Source organism: Mobula birostris, chromosome 13 (genome assembly GCF_030028105.1).
Source record: "Mobula birostris isolate sMobBir1 chromosome 13, sMobBir1.hap1, whole genome shotgun sequence".
Lineage (NCBI taxonomy): Eukaryota > Metazoa > Chordata > Chondrichthyes > Myliobatiformes > Myliobatidae > Mobula > Mobula birostris.
In genome coordinates, this window is record NC_092382.1 from 24,970,613 (window position 1) to 24,996,192 (window position 25,580).

Here is a 25,580-nt window from a genome sequence, read left to right on the forward strand (position 1 = left end):
GTCCAGTTCAATCGTTTAAAACTTTAAAAGGTGACGCTGTAAAAGTGTTGCATGCAATTTGACAGCAGATCTGGTAAACCTAACAATGGCCTGTAGTCTGGGGAAAAAAAACAGTTTATATCCCAATTCCCAAGAAGGGAAATGTAAAGGAATTTTCAAATTACTGAACAGTTTCACTAATCTCACATGCCAGCAAGGTAATGCTAAAGATCATGCAAGCAAGACTCCAGCAATCTACGTAATGAGAACTGCCAGATGTACAAGCTGGTTTTAGAAGAGGCAGAGGCACCAGAGACAAAATTGCTAACTTACACTAGATAATAGAGAAATCGAGAGAATTCCAGAAAAGTATTTATCTGTGTTTTATTGACTACTCTAAAGCCTTCGACAGTGTGGACCATAATAAACTGTGGCAAATCCTTAAAGAAATAGGGATACCTGGACATCTGATCTGCCTTATGAGAAACCTGTACGAAGATCAAGAAGCAACAGTTTGAACTGGACACGGAACAACAAACTGGTTCAACATTGGGAAAGGAGAGCGACAAGGCTACATGCTGTCACCCTACTTATTTAATCTATGAGCTGAACACATCATGAGGAATGCTGGTCTCGAGGACTGTAAGTGTTGGAATAAAAATTGCCGGATCAACAACCTCAGATATGCTGGTGATACTACTCTAATGGCTGAAAGTGAGGAGGATTAATGAAAGTGAAGGAAGTAAGTGGAAAAGTTCACTGGTTGTTCAATATCAAAACTATTGGCCAACCCTATCAACTGAATGGTAATAAGTGGAAAGGAAGTGGAATCAGTACAAATTTTGTCGGTTCCAAGTTTTCGATAGATGATAAAAGCAGCCACGAAATTAAATAGTTCTTACTTCTGGGACGGGAAGCAATGGAAATTTCTGAAGATCGGAGATATAACATTCAGTATAAAATACTGAAGATCGGAGATATAACATTGTCTCCGAAGTCCATATAGTCAAGGAAGTTATTTCCAGTTGTGATGTGTGGCTGTGAGAGCTGGACTATTAGTGAGGCTGAACACAAAAGAATCGACGCCTTTGAACTTGGATGCTGGAGGAAAGTGCTATGAGTTCATTTGACAGCAAGAAGATCCAACAAGTCAACACTTGAAGAAGTACAGCCCGACTGCTGATAAGGAGGCTTGAACAGCTCAAGTACTTTGGCCACATGTAGTGGGACGGTGGGAGGTGCGTGCGGTAGATGAGGAGACCATAGAGTCAGGAACAGGGAACGGGGAGCACGTTCTGCTGTCCCATACCATACTGGCCAGCTGACCGAATAAGTCAAAAGTTCGACACCCTAACGCAGCTGGGGCACACATTTAACGCACAAAGTTAAATGCAAATCATTAAATCAAGCAAACTGCTTGTGTTCAGTTCAACTATATAAATAAAATCATATCTCCCTTCACATACTAGTAAGCTTACATTAATTAAATTGTAGGAGTTTTTCCAGTCAACACAACAAAACACATAACTGGACCGGCCACTCAAAACTGTTGCTGCAGATAATGAGATCAGAACTGATCTGATCTAAAATTTCATTCCGTATTCCCCCATGTGCATCCCTGTAACACTTCGAACCCGTTGTTTATCAAAAATCTTGGCCTTCAACAGAATCAGTCTTTGCTTCAACTGGCCATTGAGGAGTGGAGTTCAAAACACCCACAATCGACGCAGGAACAACAGATGCATTCGTCTGAAATAGGAAATTCTGGAAACGGAATAGGTGTTCGCTGCACAGATCTCACACTCTTGCTTTGAAACTGGTGGCCATTGTTCTTAATCTTTACCTAACCTGTGGAAAATGTCAGTCGTGCAAACAGGAAACAGTAGGAACACAAAAAGCATCACAGCCAGAAGTGGCTTAAAAACCCAACAATCTCCTTGTCCGCTGATCCAATGCACAGATAACTGGTTGTTTGGAAATAAAGATCCAAAATAAATATCAGAAGCTGAATTATTCTCACCTTAACTCCCCAAGAATGTTCTGAGACTGTGGATACGGTGTATCGTTTTTTCATAAATAGCCCCACCTGCTGCCCCACACGGATCTTTCGTAACCATGGCAACACACACAGTGCTGGAGGAACTCAGCAGGTCAGGCAGCTCTATGGATGGGTGTAAACAGTCTGCGTTGCGGACCGAGTCCCCTCATCAGGACTGGAATGGAAAGGGGAAGCGGGCAGATGATTGACTGATTTCGAAGGTGCAGCTTGTTGTTGTTCTGTGAGACTCGGTGCTCAAGGTCTGTGTGCAGGCAGCTGCCTGTCCTGCCCGGCACATTCCTCAGAACAGGAAGTGGCCGTTCCGCTGAAATCAAATCCAAACCAGTTCGGCAAAACACTGTCATTCAAGCGTGAAGAAAGTTTAACCCTTTCCGCTACAGGGAACAGCGATAGAACCACTGACGCAATGTAAAGAACATTACCTCTAGCCTCCAAGCTGACTGTTCTTTTTTCCATAGATGCTGCCCGGCCTGTAGACTTCCTCCAGCATTTTGTTTGTGTTGCTCGGATTTCCAGCATCTGCTGATTTTCTCTTGTTTGAGAGAGATCAGTGACGGATCACTGCTCCATGGGACATTTCATGTCACTACCGGAATGAAAGACGCCTTCTGCTCGCACTCAGTAGAAACCACCCTGGAGAGTATTTCTGGTTGACGGGAATGACGTTGTTTCTCTTAATCCATTTGGACAGTAATTGACTTGTTAACATGATCACCTCAGGACTCCCTTCTGCCACTAAATTCACTCCCGATCCCGACCAAAGCTGACCCTCGCTGTAAACGCTAAATAGTTGTGCAGAATCATACAAAACACCTAACTCTGATGTTGTAACCGGACGGCGTTCAGTGTTGTCCCAGGAAATCAGTCTGACATCCCGGGTGACCGACAATGTTCCTGCACCGGTGTTCTCGCCCTGTACGGAGAGTTGAGTCTGATCTGCTGCTCCCGAGGCCACTCGGCTGTGATGTGTCCGTCGCTCATTACAGATGGACAGGGCCGGGTGAGCCGGGGTAGAACGGGACTGCCGCAGTCCGGGTCACACTAACTCTCACCGGCCCAGGACGGGTCTGACAGCGGGAGGAGGCCAGAGTGGGATCAATGTAACAACCCTAAAGAGGAAAACAAACAGGCTGCGTTAACCTTTCTGTCCGCATTTCCGTGTCGATCTCTCATTTTTCTTTCATCGCAACCAGTGGGGCGGAGTTTCTCTGTTTGGCTCAGTGAGTCCCAGGCTGCGAATTTGATCCAGTCTGGGTTCTGGGAGGGTCTGATCTCCGTCCCATGTGTAAACAGGACTGTCTGGGGTAGGTAGAGTTTCAGCTCGAACGTCAGGTACAGGAACCCGCCTCTTTTTGCTGAAATTAAACCAAACACGTTCGGCTAGATATATATACACTGAACTGGAATGCATCTAGTCAGAGATTTCTCAGCACTTCTCGATTCAGGGGAATTTACTAACATTCATGTACTAAATCTATCATTAATAGATTATTGTATTTCTATCCGGACGACTGTTGTCACAAGAATCCCCCTCGCCCACAGTTAACAGTAGGTATCATTTCACAAGCAGTGGATGTTGATCCACACCCCGTCGGAAATACTTGTTCAATTTGTTTCTCTTAAAAGTCATCTGTTCCAAATGGCCAGAAGATCTACTGGGGGGGGGGGGTGGAGTGCTGGGCTGATTGAAAATGGGTGTTACTCAGGGACTGATGCAAGAAATTAAGTAAGAACTGTTGTCAGAATGGCCGCCTGGGAGGGAGTGACATACTGATCAAAAATGAGCCAGGGAGGGAATTGTGTGCTGATTAAAAATAGGAGACTCACTCCCCACTATCCCCTGACCTAACCCTCATTCTCCCCAACACTCTACTCCATCTATACTCGTCATGGTATACTTGTAATCCAAATCTGCGTTCCAAGGAACAAAGTCATAATCTATTCAAGCTTCCCTTATAACTCAGGTCCACCAATAACGGCAACATCCATATAAATTTTCGCTGTACTCTGTCAACCTCACTTACATCTTTACTGTAGATAGGTGACATAAACTGCATACAGTACTCCAAATTAGGCCTCACAAACATCTTACACACCTTCTACATAGCATGCAATCTCCTCTACTGAATACTTTAATTTATTAACACCAATGTGCCAAAGATTTCCTTACTACCTTATCTAGGTGTGCAGCCACTTTCAATGACTTATGAACCTGCGTTCCCAGACGCCTTTGTTCTACCGCACTCCTCAGTGCCCTACCGTGCACTTTGTAAGATCTACCTTGCCTGATCCTACCGAAGTGCAACAGCTCGCAGGCCTGCAACAAATTCCTTCTGCCATTTTTAGCTCATTTTCCCACCTGATGCAGATCCTACTGCAAGCTCTGATAGTATTCTTTGCTGTCAAATACACCCCAAATCTTGGTGTAGTCAGCAAATTTGACAAACAACGGATATCAGCACCGATCCCTGCGATATTCCACCAGTCACAGGCTTTCAATCAGAGAGGCAACCATCTGTTGTGACTGTCTGCCTTCCCCCACAACATCAATGTCTACTACAATGTACTACGTCACCTTGAATGCCAGGCGAATGAACTTTATTAACCAATATCCCAAAAGGGACCCTGTCAGCTGCCTTGCTAAAGTCGATGTAAATAACATCTAGTTCCTTGCCTTTATTCACTTTCCTGGTAACATTCATAGAAACATAGAAAACCAACAGCACAATACCGGACCTTCGGCCCACAAAGTTGTGCCAAACATGTCCCTACTGTAGAAATTACTAGGTTTACCTATAGCCCTCTAATTTTCTAAGCCCCATATACTTATCCAAAAGTCTCATAAAAGACCCTATCGTATCCGCCTCCACCACCATTGCCGGCAGCCCATTCCACGCACTCAGCACTCTCTGAGTAAAAAACTTACCCCTGACATCTCCTCTGTACCTACTCCCCAGCACCTTAAACCTGTGTCCTCTTGTGGCAACCATTTCAGCCCTGGGAAAGAGCCTCTGACTATTGAGTGAGGTCCTCAATGAATACTTCTCTTTGGTATTCACCAATGAGAGGGAATTTGATGACAGTGAGGTTGATGTTCTGGAGCATGTTGATATTAAGGGAGAGGAGGTATTGCAGTTGTTATTACATTAGGACAGATAGGTCCCCGGGGCCTGATGGAATATTCCCCAGGCTGCTCCACAAGGCGAGGGAAGAGATTGCCGAGCCTCTGGCTAGGATCTTTAAGTCCTCGTTGTCAACAGGAATGGTACCGGAGGATTGGAGGGAGGCGAATGTTGTCCCCTTGTTCAAAAAAGGTAGTAAGGATAGTCTGAGTAATTATAGACCAGTGAGCCTTACGTCTGTGGTGGGAAAGCTGTTGGAAAATATTCTTAGAGATAGGATCTCTGGGCATTTAGAGAATCATGGTCTGATCAGGGACAGTCAGCATGGCTTTGTGAAGGGCAGATCGTGTCTAACAAGCCTGATAGAGTTCTTTGAGGAGGTGACCAGGCACATAGATGAGGGTAGTGCTGTGGATGTGATCTACATGGATTTTATTAAGGCATTTGACAAGGTTCCACACAGTAGGCTTATTCAGAAAGTCTGAAGGCATGGGATCCAGGGAAGTTTGGCCAAGTGGATTCAGAATTGGCTTGCCTGCAGAAGGCAGAGGGTCGTAGTGGAGGGAGTACATTCAGATTGGTGGGTTGTGACTAGTGGTGTCCCACAAGGATCGGTTCTGGGACCTCTACTTCTTGTGATTTTTATTAACGACCTGGATGTGGGGGTAGAAGGGTGGGTTGGTAAGTTTGCAGATGACACAAAGGTTGGTGGTGTTGTAGATAGTGTAGAGGATTGTCAAAGATTGCAGAGAGACATTGATAAGATGCAGAAATGGGCTGAGAACTGGCAGATGGAGTTCAACCCGGAGAAGTGTGAGGTGGTACACTTTGGAAGGACAAACTCCAAGGCAGAGTACAAAGTAAATGGCAGGATACTTGGTAGTGTGGAGGAGCAGAGGGATCTGGGGGTACATATCCACAGATCCCTGAAAGTTGCCTCACAGGTAGATAGGGTAGTTAAGAAAGCTTATGGGGTGTTAGCTTTCATAAATCAAGGAATTGAGTTTAAGAGTCACGATGTAATGATGCAGCTCTATAATACTCTGGTTAGGCCACACTTGGAGTATTGTGTCCAGTTATGATCGCCTCACTATAGGAAGGATGTGGAAGCATTGGAAAGGGTACGGAGGAGATTTACCAGGATGCTGCCTGGTTTAGAGAGTATGGATTATGATCATAGATTAAGGGAGCTAGGGCTTTACTCTTTGGAGAGAAGGAGGATGAGAGGAGACATGATAGAGGTGTACAAGATAATAAGAGGAACAGATAGAGCGGATAGCCAGTGCCTCTTCCCCAGGGCACCACTGCTCAATACAAGAGGACATGGCTTTAAGGTAAGGGGTGGGAAGTTCAAGGAGGATATTAGAGGAAGGTTTTTTACTCAGAGAGTTGTTGGTGCATGGAGTGCTGGAGGCAGATACACTAGTGAAATTTAAGAGACTAATAGACAGGTATATGGAGGAATTTCAGTTGCGGGGGGTTTATATGGGATGCAGGGTTTGAGGGTCGGCACAGCACTGTGGGCCGAAGGGCCTGTATAGTGCTGTACTATTCTATGTTCTATCCACACGATCAATGCCTCTCATCATCTGAAATACGTCTATCGGGTCACCTCTCATCCTCTGTCACTCCAAGGAGAAAAGGACGAGTTCACTCAACTTATTCTCATAAGGCACACTCCTCAATCCAGGCAACATCCTTATAAATCTCCTCTGCACCCTTTCGATGGCTTCCACATCCTTCCTGTAGTGTGACGACCAGAACTGAGCACAGTACTCCAAGTGGAGTCTGACCAGGGACTTATATAGCTGCAACATTACCTCTCAGCTCCTAAATACAATTCCACGATTGATAAAGGCCAATGCACCGTACGTCTTTCTTAAGCACAGAGTCAACCTGCACAGCTGCTTTAGGCGTCCTATGGACTCGAACCCCAAGATCCCTCTGATCCTCCACACTGCCAAGAGTCTTACCGTTAATTCTATATTTTGCCACCATATTTAACCTATCAAAATGAACCACTTCACATGTAACTGGTTTGAACTCCATCTGCCACTTCTCAGAACAGTTTTGCATTCTATCAATATCCAGCTGTAACCTCTAACTGCCCACCACACTATTGACAACACCCCCAACCTTTGTGTCATCAGCATCAGAAGATACATCGAATCTTCTTTGAAAAAACTCTATAAGATTACTTACAGAAAGATAAAATTTTCTTAGGACACACAATTCATGTGGAATAGCCCTAGTATCCCAAGTCAGCCCTGTTTATGCAAATATTCATTATCCCGGTCCTTCCATGACTTTGCACTATTTTGTCAGCGCACCGGTCTGTAATTTCCTGGTTTAATTTTAGAGCCTTTCGTAAACAGCAGAACAAAATTAGCAATCCCCCAATCCTATGGTAGCTCTCCTATTGCGAAGTATAATTTGAAAATATTGGTTTCATCCCTGCAATTCCTGCACTTGCCTCCCTCGGTATCTGAGGCGCTGGTCAGGCGCTGGGGCTTTATCCACTCTAATTTGCCTAAAGTCAGCAAACACCTCCATGTCCGTAAACTGTATAATATCCATGGTCTCACTTCTACAGCTTACATGCCCCTTTTTCCCGAGTGAACACAGATGCAAAAATCCACATTAGAACTCCTCTATCGCTTTTGGCTCCACACAAAGATTACCAATCTGATAACCCAGAGGATCAATTGTGTCCCCTGCAATCCTTCTGCTTTTAAAATATCCGTAAAATGCCTTAGGATTCTTCTTCACCTTGTCTGCTAGGACAACCTACTGCCACCCTATAATGTTCCTGGTTTATTTCATAAGTGTTATCCTGCATTTCCCTGACTCCATAAGTATGTCATTTTTCCGACTTCCCTACACCTGCTATACATCTCGTATAGATGCTGCCTGGCCTGCTGCGTTCACCAGCAACTTTGATGTGTGTTGCTTGAATTTCCAGCATCTGCAGAATTCCTGTTGTTTTTATACACCTCGTATGTTATTTTGCTTTACCAGAGTCTCAATACCTCTTTAAAATCAAAGTTCCCCAAAACTTGTATATGTACCTTTTATTCCAACAGGCACATAAATACTTAGAACTCTACAAATTTTATCTTTCTAGGTCTCCCACTTACCAAATATACATTTGCCAGAATATAGCCTATCCCAATCCACACTTGTGAGATCCTTTCTGATACCGTCAAAATTGGATTTTCTGCAATTTAAAATCTCAACCCATGGAGCAGAGCTGTCGTTTTCCACACTTCCTTTGAATCTAATGGTATTGTGATCACCAGATGCAAAGGGTTCCCTCACACAGACTTCTGTCAGATGTGTCCTGTCTCATTCCCTCATGGGAGATTAAGCACACTACCTCTTTTGGGACATCAACGTACTGATGAAGGAACACATTTCTCAAATAGATCAGTACATCTACTCACTTTACAGTATGGGAGCTCCTGTACTTATGTGGAATAGTTAAAATCAAATTATAACAAATTATATTTCTTGCAATAGCCGTCACCTCTACTAATTTGCTCCTCTTAATCCCGCGGACTCTTGGATGGTCTATAATAGACCTATTAACATGTTCAAACACAGAACATAGAAATTTAATGCACATTTGTGGCCCTTCGGCCCACAATGTTGTGCTGACCATGTAACCTACTCTAGACACCGCGTAGAATTTCCCCTGCGCATAGCTCTCTATCTTTCTAAGGTCCATGTACATATCTAAGAGGCTCTTAAAAAACGCTATTGTATCTGCTTCCACCACAGCTGCAGGCAGTGTATTCCACGAACCCACCACTCTCTGTGTGGAAAAGCTAACCCCTGATATCCCCTCATTACCTATTTCCAAGCACCTTAAACCATACGCCTTCATGTTAGTCATTTCAGCCCTGGGAAAAAACCACTGGCTATCCACACGATCAATGCACTTCTATCAGGTCACCTCTCATCCTTCATCGCCCCATGGAGAAAAGGGCAAGTACACTCAACCTATTCTCATAAAGTACGCCCACCAATCCAAGTAACCTCCTTGTAAACCCCCTCTGCACTCTCTCTCGAGTAAAAACAATCTTCCTGTTGTGAGGTGATCAGAATTGAAAACAGGAGTCCAAGTGGCATCTGACCAATGTCTTATATAGCTGTAATATTACCTTATGCCTCTTGAACTCAATTCCCCTGGTTGATGAATGGCAACATATCATACACCTTCGTAACAAAACTGTCAACCTGTGCAGTAACTTTGTGTGTCCTATCGACACCGACCCAAGATATCTCAGATCCTCCACAATGCCAAGCGTCTTACCATTTATATTATAGTCTGTCTTTGGATTTTGAACTGCCAAAATGAACCACTTCACATTTTTTTGGGTTGAGGTTCATCTGCCACTTCTCAGAACTGGGCACAGTATTCCAAGTGGGGTCTGATCAGGGTCCTATATAGCTGCAACATTACCTCTCAGCTCCTAAATTAAATTCCAAGATTGATGAAGGCCAATATGATGTATGCCTTCTTAACCACAGACTCAACCTACGCAGCTGCTTTGAGACTCCTGTGGACTCGGACCCCAAGATCCCTCTGATCCTCCACACTGTCTTACCGTTAATACTATATTCTGCCATCATATTTGACCAACCAAAATGAACCACTTCACACTTATCTAGGTAGAACTCCATCTGCCCAGTTTTGGCATCTTATCAATGTCCTGTTGTAAACTCTGACAGCCCTCCACACTATCCACAACACCCCCAACCTTTGTGTCATCAACAAACTTACTAACACACCATTCTTCTTCTTCAGGTATGGTTACTTCAAGTGCCAGGTTTTAGATGTTTCAGAAAAGACAGGGAGGGAGGCAAAAGAGGTGAGGGCGTGGCACTGTTGATCAGAGATATTGCCACTGCTGCAGAAAAGGTGGACATCATGGAAGGATTGTCTACGGAGACTCTGTGGGTGGAAGTTAGGAACAAGAAGGGGTCAGTAATTTTACTAGGTGCTTTTTATAGGCTGCTGAGTAGAAAAACAGGGATATCAAGGAGCAGATAGGGTAACAGATCCTGGAAATTTGTAATAATAACAGAGTTGTCGTGATGGGAGATTTTAATTTCCCAAATATTGATTGGCATCTCCCTAGAGCAAGGGGTTTAGATGGGGTGGTGTTTGTTAGGTGTGTTCAGGAAGGTTTCTTGACACAATATGTAGATAAGCCTACAAGAGGAGAGACTGTACTTGACTTGGTATTGGGAAATGAACCTGGTCAGGTGTCAGATCTCTCAGTGGGAGAGCATTTTGGAGACAGTGATCATAACTCTATCTCCTTTACAATTGGAGAGAGATAGGAACAGACAAGTTAGAAAGCGCTTAATTGGAATAAGGGGAATTATGAGGCTATCAGGCAGGAAATTGGAGGCTTAAATTGGAAACAAATGTTCTCAGGGAAAAGTATGGAAGATGTGGCAAATGTTCAGAGGATATTTGTGTGGAGTTCTGCATAGGTACGTTCCAATGAGACAGGGAAGTCATGGTAGGGTACAGAAATCGTGGTGTACAAAGGCTGTAATAAATCAAGTCAAGACGAAAAAAAAGCTTACAAAAGGTTCAGAGAGCTAGGTATTGTTAGAGATCTAGAAGATTATAAGGCTAACAGGAAGGAGCTTAAGAATGAAATTAAGAGAGCCAGAAAGGGCCATGAGAAGGCCTAGGTGGGCAGGATTAAGGAAAACCCCAAGTTATTCCACAAGTAAGTGAAGAGCAAGAGGATAAAACATGAAAGAATAGGACCTATCAAATCTGACAGTGGGAAAGTGTGTATGGAACCGGAGGAAATAGCAAAGGTACTTAATGAATACTTTACTTCAGTATTCACTATGGAAAAGGGTCTTGGCAATTGTAGTGATGACTTGAAGCAGACTGGAAAGCTTGAGCATGTAGATATTAAGAAAGAGGATGTGCTTAAGCTTTCGGAAAGCATCAAGTTGGATAAGTCGCCAGGACGGGATGAGATGTACCCCAGGCTACTGTGGGAGGTGAGAGAGGAGATTGCTGAGCCTCTGGCAATGATCTTTGAATCATCAATGGGGATGGGAAAGGTTCCGGAGGATTGGGTGGTTGCGGATGTTGTTCCTTTATTCAAGAAAGGGAGTAGAGATAGCTCAGGAAATTATAGACCAATGAGTCTTACTTCAGTGGTTGGTAAGTTGGTGGAGAAGATCCTCAGAGTCAGGATTTATGAACATTTGGAGAGGTATAATATCATTAGGAATAGTCAGCATGGCTTTGTCAAGGGAAGATCGTGCCTTATGAGCCAGATCGAATTTTTTGAGGATCTGACTAAACACATTGATGAAGGAAGAGCAGTAGATGTAGTGTATATGGATTTCAGCAAGGCATTTGATAATGTACCCCATGCAAGGCTTATTGAAAAAGTAAGGAGGCCTGGGATCCAAGGGGACATTGCTTTGTGGATCCAGAAATGGCTTGCCCACAGAAGGCAAAGAGTGGTTGTAGACGGGTTATATTCTGCATGGAGGTTGGTGATCAGTGGTATGCCTCAGGGATCTGTTCTGGGACCCTTACTCTTCATAAGTTTTAAAAATAACCTAGATGAGGAAGTGGAGGGATGGGTTTGTAAGTTTGCTGATGATACAAAGGTTGAAGGTGTTGTGGATAGTGTGGAGGACTGTCAGAGGTTACAGCGAGACATTGATAAGATGCAAAACTGGGCTGAGAAGTGTCAGATGGAGTTCTATGTAGATAAGTGTGAAGAGGTTCATTTTGGGAGGTCATATATGATGGCAGAATTTATTATTAATGGTAAGACTCTTGGCAGTGTGGAGGATCAGAGGGATCTTGGGGTCTGAGTCCATAGGACACTCAAAGCGGCTGTGCAGGTTGACTCTGTGGTTAAGAATGCATATGGTTTATTGGCCTTCAATTGTGGAATTGAATTTAGGTGCTGAGAGGTAATGTTGCAGCTATATAGGACCCTGGTCAGACACCACTTGGTGTACTGTGCTCAGTTCTGGTCGCCTCACTACAGGAAGGATGTGGAAGACATAGAAAGCGTACAGAGGAGATTTACAAGGATGTTGCCTGGATTGGGGAGCATGCCTTATGAAAACAGGTTAAATGAACTCGGCCTTTTCTCCTTGGAGCGGCGGAGGATGAGAGTTGACCTGATAGAGGTGTATAAAATGATGAGAGGCATTGATCATGTGGATAGTCAGTGGCTTTTTCCCAGGGTTGAAATGGTTGCCAGAAGAGGACACAGGTTTAAGGTGCTGGGGAGTAGGTACAGAGGAGATGTCAGGGTTAAGTTTGTTTGTTTGTTTGTTTTTTTTTTAAACGCAGAGAGTGGTGAGTGCGTGGAATGGGTTGCCGGCAATGGTGGTGGAGGCAGATACGATAGGGTCATTTAAGAGACTTTTGGATAGTTACATGGAGCTTAGAAAAACAGAGGGCTATGGGTAAGCCTAATAATTTCTAAGGTAGGGACTAAGGTTTGGCAAAGCTTTGTGGGTCGAAGGGCCTTTATTTTGCTATAGGTTTTCTATGTTTCTATGTTTCATCTTGGTCATTTATCACAATCAGAAAGGTGAGGGTTCCTAGAACAGATCCCTCCGGAGCACCACCGGCCCAGAACTCCATGCAGAATACGAGACATCTACAACCCCCCGCCTCCCCCCCCCCCCCCAACCACCCCGGTGCCTTCTGTGGGCAAGCCAATTTTGGATCCAAACAGCAAGCTCTCCTTGGATCCTATGCCTCCTTATTTTCTGGAGGAGTCCTGCATGGGGAAACTCATTATATGCCTTACTGAAATCCATATAGACAACATCCACTGCTTTACCTTCAGCAATGTGTTTTGTTATTTCCTCAAAGAATTCAATCAGGCTCGTAAGGCACGAGCTGTCCTTGACAAAGCCATGCTAGCTGTCCCTACTCAGATTATGTCTCTCCAAATGCTCTTAAATCCTGCCTCTCAGGATCTTCTCCAACAACTTGCCTACCACTGAAGTCAGACTCATGGGTCTATAATTTCCTGGGTTATCTCGACACCATTTCTTGAACAAGGGAACAACAATTTACTAACCTCCAATTCCCCAGTACTTCTTCGATCCCCATTGATGATAAAAATATCATCGCTAGCGGCTCACAGTAGCCTGGGCTATATCGCATCAGGTCCCGGTGACTTATCTAACTTAATGTTTTCCAGAATCTCCAGCACAGCCTCTTTCTTAATCTCTATATGCCCATGCGCTTCAGTCCACTGTAAGTCATCCCCACAATTGCCTTGGTCTTTCTCCCTGGTGAATTCAGAAGCAAAGTATTCATTAAGTACCTCTGCTATCTCTCCCACTCCATGCACACATTTCCACTTTCGCACCTGATTGGTCGTATTCTCCCATGGTTCCATACCATAGGGTAATGTTATTCATATTAAAGAATGTCGCATTTTGGAATGGCACGGACTGATTTATTTAAAGGAGTCATGAACAAAAAAAAAACAATAAAACAACTGCAGGTGATGAGAGCTGAGGTAAAAAACAAAATATTATAAACTCACAGCAAACCGGGCAGCAAATGTAACTCATAATGTTACGGGTTTGAGACCGGAGGCATGTTCTTTATATCACATTAAAGGTTCTATCGCTCCATCCTGCAGCAGAATTGTTAATTGCAATATTAAAGTTACTTTGTTCACACCCGAATGAGAGTAATTTGTCAAAGTGGTTTCATTTCATTTCAGCAGAAATGCTGCTCACGGTTGTGAGGAAAATAAGCATGGCCGTTTGAAATGACGTCAAAATGCTGTTGTGCTATTCTTGGGGAATTGCTGTGTGGATAATACAAATTTTGATATTTTTCAAAAGTTCCTGTTAAGCAAAAGAACAGGGATTGAAAGACTAGAAAATGTTAGGTGGCCAGGGAGGTGATAAATTTGGTCAGAAGGAAAAGGAAATGTATGTAAAGCTTCAGAAGTTAGGATAAAAAAAACACATGAGGAGTATGAAGATGCCAGAAAAGAACTGAGAAAAGGAACTATGAAAGCCAAGAGGCTCATGAAAAATTCTTGGAAAGCTGGATTAAGGGGAATCCTAAGGCATTCTTTACATTCATCAAGAGCAGGAGGATAACTAGGAAGAGAACCGTAATGTGTTCTCTTCAGTAATCAGCTCAAATCACATCAGGCAGGCACCAACCCCAACATTCACAAAACCTCATGTTTTCTTATGTCAAAGAACACCTCACAAATAACTTCTTTGGAAAGGAACTCTAGTTTACTAGGTGACCTGAAACATCATTGCACCTATTTTAAAACACAGAAAGCAAAGCAACTTCATCTCAGAAAATGGAGGAAATAAAACAGTTTCACAAAATGGCAACTTACATCTCCAAGTACATGGCAGGAGCAAAGCCAACTAATCTGTCTGCCTCCACTGTGCTTTACCCATTCAAGCTCAACATTTTCTTCCAGATTTTAAATCCACCAAAGGGACAAAAATGAGTTGAATTGTTCAACTTAAAAGTTCAATGGTTAAAATGATACGTCCCAAGTATCATCGACAATCTGAACACAGTACCTAGAAAGCTACAGCACATCACAGGTACTTTGGCCTACAATGTTGTGCTGACTATGTAGACTACCCCAGAAACAGCCTAGAATTTCCCCAGCATATAGCCCTCTATTTTTGTAAGCTCCATGTACCTACCTAAGAGGCCAAGGTCTGGCAGATGGAATACAACGTTGGTAAATGCAAGGTCATCCACTTTGGAAGGAATAATAGAAGAGCAGATTATTATTTAAATGGTGAAAGATTGCAGCATGCTGTTGTGCAGAGGGACTTGGGAGTGCTTGTTCATGAATCATAAAAAATTGGCTTGCACGTACAACAAGTTATTAAGACAAACAAAATGTTGGCCTTCATTGCTAGAGGGATTGAATTCAAGAGCAGGGAGGTCATGCTGCACTGGTCCCTATACTTGAGGAAGGATATACTGGCTTTGGAAGCAGTGCAGAAGAGGTTCACCAGGTTAATTCCAGAGATTAAGGGGTTAACCTATGAGGAGAGATTGAGTCGCCCGGGACTATACTCTCTGGAAATTAGAAGAATGAGATGGGATCCTATAGAAATATACAAGATTTTGAAAGGGATAGATAAGATAAAAGTTGTTTCCATTGGTCGGTGAGACTAGAACAAGGGGACATTGCCTCAAGATTCAGGGGAGAAGATTTAGGGTGCAGATGAGGAGAAACTGTTTTTTTCCCCAGAGAGTGGTGAATCTGTGGAATTCACTGCCCAGGGAAGCAGTTTACGCTTCTTCACTAAATATATTTAACACACAGTTAGATAGGTTTTTGCATAGTAAGGGATATGAGGAAAAGGCAGGTGGATGGAGCTGAGCTTATGGACAGATCAGCCATGATCTTATTGAATGGCGGGGCAGGCTCAATGGGCCGGATGGCCTACTCCTGCTGGTGTCCCAATCTGATGGATTTACTAGTGTCCCTTACTGAGACTAATCCTGGGGCACTATTGAGATAGTGGGAAAACGTATGTGTTTCCATCGATTTCAGGAGACTGAGAGAGCCCTGGGTGCTGTCGTCACACAGTGGTGCAGGGGATTTAATTTGCCCCTGAGTAACAGGAGTCGTGTTCTATGACTGTTTTAGATTAGATTAGATTATGAGAACACTCAGTTCTCTTTTATTGTCATTTAGAAATGCATACATGCATTAGGAAATGATATAATGTTTCTCCGGAGTGATATCACAGAAAACAGGACAAACCAAAGACTAACACTGACAGAACCACATAATTATAACATATAGTTACAGCAGTGCAAAGCAACACCATAATTTGATAAAGAACAGACCATTGGCACAGTAAGAAAAAAGTCTTAAAGTCCCAAGTCGATCGACGCCCGACTCCCCGATAGCAGGCGGCAAAAGGGAGAAACTCCCTGCCATAAACCTCCAGGCGCCGTCAACTTGCCAATACCTTGAAAGCAGCCGACCACAGCCGACCCAGTCCATCCGTCCGAAAATTCCGAGCTTCCGAACAGCCTCCCGAGCGCCTTAGACCTTGCCCCAGCCACTGAAACAAGCAAAGCCGAGGATTCCGGTTACCATGCAGTAGCAGCGGCAGCGAAGTGGCATTTCAGGAGTTTTCCAGATGCTCCACTGTGCTCTCACGTTTGGCTCCATCAAATCAGAATTGTGCACGGTCCCCTACTTGATAGATAACAGACATCATCACCGAAGTGGCTGCGCACGTTGCCATCGCACCGCCATCTTCTCCCCCCTTTGTTTCAGAGTCGTTTTAACGCGTGTCCAGTGTAAATTTCCTGAGCCAGTATGTATTTGCTCCCACCATATCAAGGTGGTGTCTGACCTGGTGTTGGTGATGTCTCAGGGCAGACATATGAAGTCTCAGTGAACACACACAAAAATTGAGAGGAGGCCGTGGATAGACATATCAGAATGGGAATGGGATGTGGAAGTAAAACGTGTGGCCACTGGGAGATCCTGCTTTCTCTGGCGGACAGAGCGTAGGTGTTCAGCGAAATGGTCTCCCAGCCTGTGTCGGGTTTCACCAATATATAGAAGGCCGCATTGGGAGCGCCGGACGCAGTATATCACCCCAGCCGATTCACAGGTGAAGTGCCTCCTCTACTGTCAAGATGAAGCCACACTCAGGTTGGAGGAACAACACCTTATATTCCGTCTGGGCAGCCTCCAACCTGATGGCATGAACATTGACTTCTCTAACTTCTGTTAATGCCCCACCTCCCCCTCGTACCCCGTCCGTTATTTATTTATTATATATTTTCTCTCTCTCCTTTTTCTCCCTCTATCCCTCTCACTGTACTCCTTGCCCATCCCCCCTCCCCCTTCCTTTCTCCTTAGGTCTCTTGTCCCATGATCCCCTCATATCCTTTTTGCCAATCAACTTTCCAGCTTGAGGCTTCATCCCTCCCCCTCCTGTCTTCTCCTATCATTTCGGATCTCCTCCTCCCCCTCCAACTTTCAAATCTCTTACTATCTCTTCTTTCAGTTAGTCCTGATGAAGGGTCTCGGCCCAAAACGTCGACTGTACCTCTTCCTACAGATGCTGCCTGGCCTGCTGCATTCACCAGCAATTTTTGTGCGTGTTGCTTGAAATTCCAGCATCTGCAGATTTCCTCCTGTTTGATGTCTCAGTGGACAGCTTTTTGATGCAGTGGTGATAACGCCAAGTTTCAATTGAGTTGTGGAATTGATTCAGGATTTAAGTAATTAACAGCCTCAATTGCAAAGAGGGTGATTGCAACTCTCTTATAAACTGGGCTAATGTGGAACAACATTCACGCAGGTGTTTACCCAACAGGTGGGAAGCATTCAAACGTTACACAATGAGTTCAGGCCTAGTATGTTCCCATATTACTGAAGAGGATATCAAACGTTTGTTCATGAAACTAGAAGCCCGCATGGAGCAGGTTCACAGAGTGGAAAGCAGAGGAGACCCTGCTGGAGTGCAGAAAGGTACAGTAGTTACAAGGGCAGACTGGGAAACAGAATGTTTTATTTCTGAAAAGTTTTTGGAAAAATCATTAAGCATATTAACAGCAAGAAGTGTTCCTTGCATCTGACAGTGTACAGATGGTCAGTGTGCTTGATGTAAGGTGAAGCTTTTCAGTCCCTTAAGTTTTTCAAGCTGATGGCGGATAGGACGGTGCACGGTGTGTTGGCCTTGTTAGTTGGGGATTTGGTTCATGAGCCGCCAGGTAATTTTGCATCTCTAATGTCCATTGGGATATTGCATTGAGTTCTGCTCGCTTCAGTATAGGAAGGATGTAGAAGCTTTAGAAAGAGTGCAGAGGAGATTTATCAGGATGCTACACGGTGTCGAGAAAATATGTTAGGAGGAAAGTTTGAGCGAGCTACAACTTTTGCCTTTGGATCGAATGAAGACAAGAGGAGACATGATAGAAGTGCAGAAAATAACAAGAAGGTTAGATAGAGTGGATAGCGAGTTTCTTTTTTCTGAGAGAGCTATTATGCTATTATGAGAGAGCATGCATTTAAATTGATTGGGAGGAAGAATACGGGCAATATCAGGGGTAGGTTTTCCCCACAAAGTGGCATAACTGCATAGAAAGTAGATACATCAAACACATTTACGAAACTCCTAAATAGACACACGGATGAAGGATAATTGGAGGGCCATGTGGGACAGATGAGTTAGATTGACACTAGAGAATGAGTTCGGCACAATACCATGGGTCAACGGGCCTGTACTCTGCTACGTTCCATGCAGAGGTAGTTGGAACAAACCTCAGCCTCAAAATGTAGCTGAAAGTCAGAAAAGACATAGGGGAGAAAACAACGAAATCTGAATTGAAACCGTGTTTGAGGGGTAGGACACACGCCAATTTTCAATGAAACATTAAAGAGTACGAATATAATCTAAAATAATGGACCTTACTGGATCCAGTGAATTGTAACACACAGGGGAGGTGGAGTTTCCACTCATCACATATAGAGGTGTCTGAGGAAAACTCTCGGGAGTGAAGGGATAACCCGAGACCTAAGAAACACATATTAACTGAGCTGATATGGTTGAAATGCGCATTCAGGCAGATCTGGGTTTCCACCATGCGTGCTTATCAGTTACAGATTACAGATCAACAACCTTTACAGAATGTGTTAGCACAAGGCACTACAAAGAAACAAAGGATAGGGTGAGGCTTATCATGTAGGGAAAGAATAATAGACTCACTTCACAGATTTCTGGTATATCTTTGCCGTTCTTCTGTTCACAAGCTGAGTTTCTCTCAAGTGTTGATAATTCAGATCCGCAGTTCATATTGAATTTGCAGTCTGCCACTCAATGGTTAAATCTCTGTATCGAGCGGGTCAATTATCCGCACTTGCTTTCCTCAGTCCCAGACAAAAAGAATTCTTCCAGAGATAACTGCCCCATGTTTTATAATAATAAGTTTCACCAGGCTTTCTCATCTTATTTTTCATTGGGGAAAGTTGTACTTGGAAACAGCAGAAAATAAGCCTGATCTTCAATGGCCACAAAGTCAAAATTATCCTATCGATCAAGTGCACATCCTTATGAAAAGAGCAAAGAGCCTGATGGGAAGTTTGATAACAAATTTTTGAAGGAATTACAATTATCACTAAATGTGATATAAATATAACTGCAGTTAAAAAGAGACCATGATTCCTTCTCTTGAAATCACCAATACTAAAAAGTGATTAAGGACAAGGGACCAATTAATTAAGCAAAAGCAGTCTCCTATTGCTTCAAGTAGGAAATCAGTCGAAAGAGTGATGGTGTGGGAGGGTGGAAGGGAACAACACTGTGGGTGGGGAGAGCGGACAGTGTGGGAGTGGGAGGAGTTGCATTGTTGCCTCACATGGAAGGACTGTTTGCGGCCTAGAGTGGAGGTGAGGGGGCGGTGAATGGGCAGCTGTAGCACTTAGGGTGCCAGCAGAAATAAATGCCGGGAGGGAGATTAGTCTGGAGGGAAAGAATGGACAAGGGGATCACAGAGGCGTGTATGATAAATAAACTCATCTCGGGCTTCAAGCGGGTACAGCTTCGATTATAACTGACGTTTCGATGACAAGAAGACAGCAGAGTTTGTCATGTAAACATCCATTGTAATTGATGTCTGTACCTGGCTTGAAGTCCGAGAAGAGTTTATTCACAATAGAAGTAGTTGAACAAGGGAACCAGAGGTTGATGGGATCGGAGCGAACCACTTCCTCGATGGCGGTTAAGAATATTTTTACATATCAAGGTCCCTGTAACTAGAAGTATTACAATAAGTGGTTTTCAGAAAACAATCAAAATATTTTTCCCCGTTCAGAGGTCGAGGGTCATTTTGATCCTAGAAACATTTAAGATGACTTCTTGCATCTCCTGGCAATAACAGGGAGGAGCTGACAGACCAATGTTGATATCAATTTCTTAGATTACGATTCATTAGGATAAGAATTTTGTTCCGAGTTCAGAGGACAAGGATCCTTTTGTTCTGTGAAAGGTTTTACAGTGTAATTTCTTCTTCGCTTTACGACATTCCGACTTACAAACCGTTTCATAGGAACGCTCTACCTTCTGACGGCGGGGGAAGCCTGTATCGGATTTCATTCTATCAACAAGCAGTATCGGGGCGGAGCTCACAAAGTAGTGCTGAGATCAAATTCACAGCTAGAAATTTGTTAAACAAAGAACATCTTTCCATGGGTCATAATAGGATATCACGGAAGTAACTTGCAAAATCTGCAAAGGCATAGAGCCGCGAAATGCCTTCAACCAGACAAAACGAGGTTGAGACAGCCTCTGCCATTCCTTTCAGTATTTCCCCCACGTCCCCCACTCTGCACATGCCCACTCGCTGACTAGTTCCAGGCTTGATTCAGGTCTGTCTGTCTGTATCTTGTTTTACGGCGGTTGGCATCCAGCTTAATGGTGCATTACCGCCGCCCACTGCTCCAGAATATGCACTAGACATACATTCTAAATCCCTTCACCCAATCACACACACACATATTTTATATATATATATACACACACACACAAACCTACACTTCACCCTCCCATCTTTGACCATCCTAGTATCCTATTCCTGTTTATTCGTCATATTCTATAAAAAAAACCCTGTACCCCTTAAAAACGCTAAAAATACCCGGACTTGTGCTCTCTCACCCATGCCCAGCAACCCTTTTAATGTGAATTCCTGCATCCCCAACTCCCTTAATTTACTTCTCATCATCTCTCTCTGTATCCCATACTTCCTGCAACTCAGAACTACATGTTCTACTGACTCCTCTTCCTGACATTCCTCACACAATCCTGTCTGGTGTTTCCCTATCATTTTCAATGTTTTGTTTCATGCACAATGCCCCAGCCTTAACCTAGTCCACACAATTTCCTCTCTTCTGTTTCTATTACCTACCCTAGTAACTGCAACACTCTTTTGTATTTGATATAAATGCCTCCTTTTCCCCTCCCTGTCCCATTTTTCTTGCCACATTCTGTTGACTTTTTCCCAGATTACACACTTAACCTCTGCTTTACTGATACTAATGTGCATTACCACATTTTCTTTCTTTAACGCCCTCTTTGCCAACTCATCCACCCTCTCATTCCCCTTCACCCCTACATGTGCTGGAACCCATAGAAATTTTACCTGACCTCCCTGATTTGCAATTCTTGTAACTAACTGAAGGACTTCATAAAGTACATCTTGCCGACTGTTTGTGTGAAAAGACCTTAAAACTTGCTAGAACTGAGGATGAATCTGAACATATCAATGCTTTGGCTTGTCTGGCTTTCTGCACCCATTGCAACGCAGCCAACACTGCCAGCATCTCCACTGTAAACACCCTTGATTCAGGTATTTCTTGTGTGTGGCTTGATACCAGTCACGGCGTACAAATCATGACCCAGAATTAGGATTATTTCACGTAGCCTAGTTCAGAAGTGGGACACTGTCCAGTTACAGCATCAGAACACTGGGTAAGAGAAAAGCACACAGCGATGGTCAGCTTTAATTTGCCTTGAAATGAAAGCATAATGGGCCATCAACATATTCCTGTCGCTGAAGCAGATCCTCAACTACATTTTCCCCTTCACTTGAATAAGAAGCGCACTTCAGCGATGTTTATTCAGCTTCATGCTGAAAATCTCCATCAAATCTGACAGGACACTCTGCTACATTTTAAGATAAATGAAATCTGGAGTGATCGTCCCATCAGCAAAATTAATGCTTTAATGAAGATCATTAAAAGTGAACAGAAAGACAGCGGGGTTTGAAACTAACAACCTCGCCGTTCCTAATGCTGCTGGTTATTTTGACCGCTGTTTGACATGAAATGGAGGGTGACTAATATCTTAACGGGATGGTTTGCTATTGTTGCACGGTGTGGTTTAAACTAGAGTTGCAGAGTATTGTGAACCGTGCACAAGAACAAGTACTGGAGCAGCTGTGGAGAAAGATGTTGTAAAGCCTGCAGACAAAATCAGCCATCAAGCAGCTGAGCATGGTGTGATTACTGTTCGGGGCTGCCCATATTTCAATGCAGGGAGTATTGTAGGAAGGGTGGATGAGCCTACGACCTGAATCAGTACTGGAAATCATGACAATGTAAAAATTAGTGAGCCTTGTTTGCAGGACGGGCAGGACTGGAAGCTCAAGGTTCCGGTCTTCCGTAGTTTTTGAGGTGATAGAGCAGAAGTGATTGGGGGCACAGGGGGTAGCGTTACTAGTTAGGGAAATGTCACGCAGTGCTCAGTCAGGACAGACTGGAGAGTTTGTTTAGTGAGGCTTCATGAGTAGAAATGAGGAATAGGAAAATATGGGAATATATTATATACCACCAAACAGTCCACAGGATTTAGAGGGACTGTTACAAGAATCATAAGTTTGTGGTAGCAGGTAATTTTAACTTACCACAAATTCACTGGGACCTGTATATCATTACAGGGATGGATGAGGAAAAACATGTCAAAAGCAAAGGGAAAACCTGAAAATACTGGAAATACAAATCAACACGGTCAAAATGTAGGAGGAGCTCAGCAGGCCAGGCAGCACCTGTGGAAAAGAGTAAACAATCAACTCGTCAGTTTCGATGAAAGGTCTTGGCCCGAATCATCAGCTGTCTACTCTTTTCCATAGATGCAGCCTCGCCTACTGAGTTCCTCCGGCACTTTGTGTGCGTTGCTAAAAATTTGTCATATGGGTTTAGGAAAGTTTCCTTCATCAGCACACAGAATCCCATCTAGTGAGTGTGAGAAACATAGAAAATAGGTGCAGGAGTAGGCCATTCGGCCCTTCGAGCTTGCACCGCCATTCAGTATGATCATGGTTGATCATCCAATTCAGAACCCTGTACCCGCCTTCTCTCCATACCCCCCTGATCCCTTTGGCCACAAGGGCCACATCTAACTCCCTCTTAAATCTAGCCAATGAACTGGACTCAATAGAGAGTCCATAGAGCGACTATACCTGCCATTATAGAATGATCCTGGGCAAGTGCAGAAGTTTGGGTTTCAAAACTTTGCATCTTGTGATTGTGGTGCCATTTATTTCAAGGTAATTAAGGAAAAGGATAGGTCTGGTCTTCCGGTTGAGAAACTAAATTGGAAAATGTCTAATTTTGATAGGACCTGGTTATTTTCATGCAAACGTAAATTTGGCAAGTGGGAGTCCTACAAAAGTGAAAGCTTGAGAATACAGAATTTACAGTGGCATGCAAAAGTTTGGGCACCCCTGGTCAAAATTTCTGATACTGTGAATAGCTACGCGAGTAAACGATGACCTGACTTCCAAAGAGCATGAAGTTAAAGATGACACATTCCTTTAATATTTTAAGCAAGAAAACTTTTTAAAATTTCCTTCTTTTACAGTTTCAAAATAACGAAAAAGGAAAAGAGGCCGAAGCAAAAGTTTGGGCACCCTGCATAGTCAGTGCTTAGTAAAACCTTCTTTGGCAAATATCACAGCTTGTAAACACTTTATGTAGCCAGCTAAGAGTCGTTCAATTCTTGTTTGGGGGATTTTTGCCCATTCTTCCTTGCAAAAGGTTTCTAGCTCTGTGACATTCTTGGGCTGTCTTGCATGCACTGCTCTTTTGAGGTCTATCCATAGACTTTCGATGATGTTTAGGTCGGGGGACTGCGAGGGCCATGGCAAAACCTTCAGCTTGCGCCTCCTGAGGTAGTCCATTGTGGGTTTTGAGGTGTGTTTAGGATCATCATCCTGTTGTAGAAGCCATCTTCTTTTCATCTTCAACTTTATTACAAACGGTGTGATGTTTGCTTCCAGAATTTGCTGGTATTTAATTGAGTTCATTCTTCCCTCTACCAGTGAAATGTTCTCCATGCTACTGGCTGCAGCACAAGCCCAAAGCATGACCAATACACACCCATGCTTAACAGTTGGAGAGATGTTCTTTTCATGCAATTCTGCACCCTTTTTTCTCCAAACATGCCTTTGCTCATTGCGGCCAGAAAGTTCTATTTTAACTTCATCAGTCCACAGGACTTGTTTCCAAAATGCATCAGGCTTGTTTAGATATTCCTTCACAAACTTCTGATGCTGAATTTTGTGGTGATGACTCTTCCATGAAGGTTATATTTGTGCAGGTGTTGCTGCACAGTAGAACAGTGCACCACCACTCCAGAGTCTGCTAAATCTTCCTGAAAGTCTTTTGCAGTTAAACGGGGGTTTTGATTTCCCTTTCTAGCAATCCTACGAGCAGTTCTCTTGGAAGGTTTTCTTGGTCTTCCAGACCTCAACTTGACCTCCACCATTCCTGTTAACTGCCATTTCTTAATTACATTATGAACTGAGGAAACGGCTACCTGAAAATGCTTTGCTATCTTTTTATAGCGTTCTCCTGCCTTGTGGGCATCTTTTGTTTGAATTTTCAGAGTGCTAGGCAGCTACTGCTTAGAAGAGCCCATAGCTGCTGATTGTTTGGACAAGGCTTCATGTGCCAAGTTACTTATAAAGCTTTGAAATTTGCATCACCTGGCCAAATGTCTGTGAACTAGCCATAGCCCTAACAAGCTAATTAAGGTCTGAGACCATGGTAAAAGTTATGACAGCTAACATCTCTTGGGGTGCCCAGACATTTGCATGGTGCTCCTTTCCTTTTTCCCCCCACTATAAAATTGTACAAAACAAAAATAATACACTAATCTTGCTTTAAATGGTGAAAAGAATGTTTCATTTTTAACTTTATGACTTTTGGAGATCAGTTCATCTCCTACTCACTTAACTATTCACAGCAACAGAAATTTTGACCAGAGTGCCCAAACTTTTGGATGCCACTGTATCATTGAAGTTGTGGGATACAGACTGGACAGAAGTTGAATAAGATGGTTGATATATATCATTGAGGTGGTGGGATGGAAACTGGACAGAGGTTGAACAAGATGGTTGATATATATCATTGAGGTGGTGGGATACAGGCTGGTCAGAGATTGAACAAGATGGTTGATGTATATCATTGAGGTAGTGGGATGGAGACTGTACAGAGGTTGAACAAGACGGCTGATATTTATCATTGAGGTGGTGAGGTACAGGCTAGACAAAGGTTGAACAAGATGGGCAGGGGAATGAGGAGATGGAACTAGGTGGGAGTAGGGATCAAGACCATCACTGTTGGTCCTCCAGCAATACACAGGTACTGAATTAATAGCAGATACTACTGTATAAAAGATCAAGATAGAACAACATGAAATTTGGCATATACACTTCTCCCCTAACCAAATGTTATAAACGCACCATGGAAAGTATCCCATCCAGATACTTCACACCTTCGTCTGGCTACTGCTCTGCCCATGACTGAGCACATCATAGAGACCAACCTCCCCTCCATGAACTCAATCTACACTTCCCA

At 43.5% G+C, this 25,580-nt stretch overlaps 2 protein-coding genes across 11 annotated transcripts in view; one reads left to right on the top strand and one right to left on the bottom strand.

Moving 5' to 3' along the window:
• LOC140208593 (uncharacterized) overlaps positions 1 to 25,580 on the top strand; it is a 290,808-nt gene that overhangs the window by 210,768 nt on the left and 54,460 nt on the right. The gene's annotated exons all lie outside the window — the stretch shown is intronic.
• LOC140208581 (NACHT, LRR and PYD domains-containing protein 3-like) overlaps positions 1 to 25,580 on the bottom strand; it is an 87,105-nt gene that overhangs the window by 23,729 nt on the left and 37,796 nt on the right. For 3 of the 10 annotated variants that reach the window (XM_072277349.1, XM_072277339.1, XM_072277348.1), the window contains exon 3: positions 2,000 to 3,147. The exons of 1 other annotated variant lie outside the window; for it this stretch is intronic. The gene's annotated coding sequence lies outside the window, so the exon portion shown is untranslated. Of the gene's footprint in view, positions 1 to 1,999; positions 3,148 to 14,883; positions 14,941 to 16,173; positions 16,407 to 25,580 lie in introns of all 10 variants that reach the window. 6 more of the 10 variants (XM_072277342.1, XM_072277343.1, XM_072277340.1 and 3 more) reach the window with 6 other exon arrangements.